Source organism: Chrysochloris asiatica, unplaced genomic scaffold (genome assembly GCF_000296735.1).
Source record: "Chrysochloris asiatica unplaced genomic scaffold, ChrAsi1.0 scaffold00063, whole genome shotgun sequence".
NCBI classification, from domain to species: Eukaryota; Metazoa; Chordata; class Mammalia; order Afrosoricida; family Chrysochloridae; genus Chrysochloris; species Chrysochloris asiatica.
The window spans coordinates 12,195,684-12,199,695 of record NW_006408581.1 but is presented as its reverse complement, the minus strand read 5'-3'; positions in this window follow the sequence as shown (position 1 = coordinate 12,199,695).

The window sequence follows — 4,012 nt, the reverse complement described above, 5'->3', positions numbered from 1 at the left end:
GCAAATCCTTAAAAAAACAAATGAAATAACTTTGTTTCTTTATTGTCACAACTCTTAGCAATGTTTTAGCATAATGTCCACTTAAAAAAATAGTGTTATAATCAGTTTATAGTTGATAAAAGTAGAAGTGAGCAAAGTTGAACCCTCTCAAAGACCAAACACATGGAAAGGGGGCATTTGAAATCTTTTCTTAAGCTTCACATTACTGTTTATAAGTAGTAATGCTTGACAACAAAAATTAAAAACCACAGTACTAAAAATACAAGTCCACACAAGTTAAAAAGAAAACAAAATGCATTAACAAGAAGGAAGAAAACCAGATGTTTAAGACAGAGCAGGAAAGGTACTTGAACATACCAGAATAATCACCCAGGAAATAAGATAAAGACAGATGCGTTATAAATTAAGAAAACAGCCCAAATATGCAGCTCAGGAGTGATCTGTAGGAACCCAACTGTCACATTCTTTCTAGTGAATGATTAACATATAGGAAAACTGAGTAAATCAAGATGTGAAATATAATACCAATGAAGAAACCAGAAGTCAGCCCTAACATAAATTCAGATAAGTACACTGAGCTATATAATCATTAGATGGCAGATCCTCATCTAACAGCAATGTTTAAGTTCCTTTAATTTGGATACACCTGTTTTCATACAGGATCTCCTGATGTGGTGCTGTAGGATAAGCACTGGACTATAAACCACAAGAACGGCAGTTTGAACCCACCAGCTTCTACTGAGAAACCCTGTACAGGGTCACTATGAATCTGAATCAACTGAATGGCACTTAACAACAACAACAACAACATTCTCATGTGAGGAGTGTTGGTGTGGCACTGTAGGATCAGAACTTAACTGCTAACCAAAAGATTGGTGGTTTAAACCTACCAGCTACTCCTCAGAAACCTTATACTGGGTTGTTGTGAGTCAGAACTGACTGGACGGTGCTCAACAACAACTTTCTCGTACAGAGTTCTTGTGTGGCACTGTAGGATAAACACTGGACTGCTATCTGTAAGGTTCAAACACTACACTCGCTCCTCACAAATTCTATACAGGATTGCTATGAATCGGAATCAATTGGACAGCACTTAATACTAACTACAAATTTTATCTGAAAGCCCGGGTGATACAGTTTGTGTTTGGTTAATAACCCAACAGTAGGTGGTTTGTATCTACTCAGTAATGCCACAAAGAATGGCCTGACCATTTATTTTTTTGTATGGTGATGCACTGAAATGCAAATTATTTGAGTAGAAAATGCTTTTATTTTTTTCCCTTGATTTGTTCTTCAAGATACTACCAATAAGTACTAAAACAAATTTGTAAAAGGAGAAAAAGAAAAAAAAAATAAATAAATTCTAAGGATAATAGAACTATGAAATAAAGAAATGTAAGTTGATTCCCAAGTGTCCCTCAAAAGAAGGTAAGGACAGTGACTTCATCATGGAATATGCTCTAAAAAGGTACATGATTCCCAACAGCCCATGCCTTTAAAGCTTTCAATAGGTCTCCATTGTCACAAAGTTTCCTAGATTTGTAAAGAACCTGGACAATAGAACTCTCATATATCTCAAATTACATAATGTTTGTTTGTCTTTATATAAAAACTTTACTTCATTCAAATCAGAATAGGAAGACATTGTGAAATTTATGAATCCATTTGTTTTCCTTTTTCATTCTACTTTTCTTCAAAGGAAGGTTCATCTACTAATTACTCTTTTAAAGCCTTCTTCATGGTCTCAGCCAATAAGATAAGCACTGGACCGCAAGGCCTGTTGAACCGCAGTGTCATTGGTTCAAACTAGCCAGCAGCTCCTCGCTAACACTATACAAGGTCTGTTAGAGTTGGAACTGACTCGATGGCACTTATCAGCAACAACAAATTCTAAAACATTTAGTGACTATAGCATTTACAAGGGGTTGTTGAATGAGGCGTTCTTAAAGGCATGTCTTACTGCCATGTAGTGTTTCCCAGGTTGTAAATGAGCAGAAAACCTCATCTTTCTCATGCTGAGCGACTAATAGATTTCAACTGCTGACTTTGCAGTTAGCAGCCCAGCTCGTAATACAGACTTGGAAATACCAGGAGGCAGTTACACTTTGTCCTATACTTGGAATCGCCTTTACTGAAAAGAGTTTTTGGTTACCAGGGTGATAAAACTTCTGTTCCCGTGTGGCGCTGTGGGCTAATGCAAAGTCAGTTTGAACACAAGATCAGTAGTTCAAGCTCACCAGCAGCTCCTTGGAAACTCTACACAGGGTTGATATGGCTTGGAACCGACTCAACAACATGCAACAACAATGCTCTATGTATGTCACGAGTTCAATAAATGTTTTATTAGTTAGTCACTAAAACTTTGTAATGAAAAATATTACCTACATGGATTTTTAACACCCTCATAACCTAACATTAAACCAAAAACTCTTTTCAGTAAAGTTGATTGCAAGTATAAGGCAAAGTGTAACTGCCTCATAGTATTTCCAAGTCTGTATTACAAGCTGGGCTGCTAACTGCAAGGTCAGCAGTTGCTCCGTAGGAGAAAGATGAGGTTTTCTGCTTCCATTTACAGCCTGAGAAACCCTATAGAGTTGCTATGAGTTAGAAGCCATTGAATGACCGACCACCACCCCCACTCTACTGGCAGAAGTCAACTGCCACATTTCTCTCCTGTGCAGTGGCCGATGGGTACAAGCCACATACTTTTGGTTAGTAGCAGAGAGAGCACGTAACCACTGTGTCACTTAAAGTCAAACCCAAGTGTCATCAGGTCAATTCCAACTCACAGTGACCCTATAGGGCAGAATAGAACTGCCTCGTGGTGTTTCCAAGGCTGTAAGTCTATACTGGAGCAGACACCTTTGCCTTTCCTACAGAGCAGCTGGTGGGTTCAAACTTCAGGTCTTCTTGGTTAGTAGCTGGAAGTTTAACCACTACTTCAGCAGTTGATAGTACCAATTAGGATTTTTTTTTTTTTTTAAACCTCAAATATCAACTTCTTCAGAAGTTCCATGAACCGTTTCAATAGAGTTTGTTCATCTAAATATACGCTAGTTACTGTCCATCATGGCCATCCCGAATGTATCAGAATAGAACTGTGCTCCATGGTGTTTTCCATGACTGAGTTTTCAGAAGCAGGTCAGCACTTCTTTCTTCCCAGGCACCTTGGGCTGGGTTCAGACCTCCTACCTTTCAAATGAAAGCAGTAGCCAAGTGTAACACTTTACACCCCCAGGAACTCCTCTGCTTGCATACATCCATGGCCAGAGTTGATACCAATGCACGTAGCAACATTATAGGGTTTCCTAGACTGTAAATCTTTATGGAAGCAAGTGTCCGCATCTTTCTCACTAGGGGTGCAGTGGATTAAGTATTGGCTACTAACAAAAGGTCATCAGTCCAAACACACTAACCACTCTGTGACAGAAACATGTGGAAGTCAGCTTCCATAGTGATTATAACCTTGGAAACCCTGCAGTGAAATTCTGCTTTGTCCTGCTTTGGTCACTATGAGTCAGGATCAATTTGATGACGCTGAGTCCTTTTTGTTTGTTATCCTAACATAGCTACTTCTTTGTTGTTGTTGTTGTTGTTATGTGCCATCGAGTCATAGCAACTCATAGCAACCTTATGCACAGCAGAAAGAAACACTGCCAGATCCTGGGCCAACCTCACTACTATTGCCATGCTTGAGTCCATTGATACTGCCACTGTGACAATCCATCTTGTTGGGGGTCTTCCTCTTTTTCTCTGCCCCTCCACCTTACCAAACATGATATCCTTCTCCAGTGACTGGTCCCTCCTGACAGTATGTCTGGAGGCCATTTTGGCCTCCAAGGAGCACTCTGGCTGCACTTCTTTCAACACAGATCTATTAGAAATCAAGAGTCTTGTCTTACTTATTTCTGAACTTTTAATGTCTACGCTGGTGCCTGGAAATACTAATACTTTAATACAATCATTGAACTTAATCCGCTGAGGGCTATTACAATGAAACTTGTGAGAACTC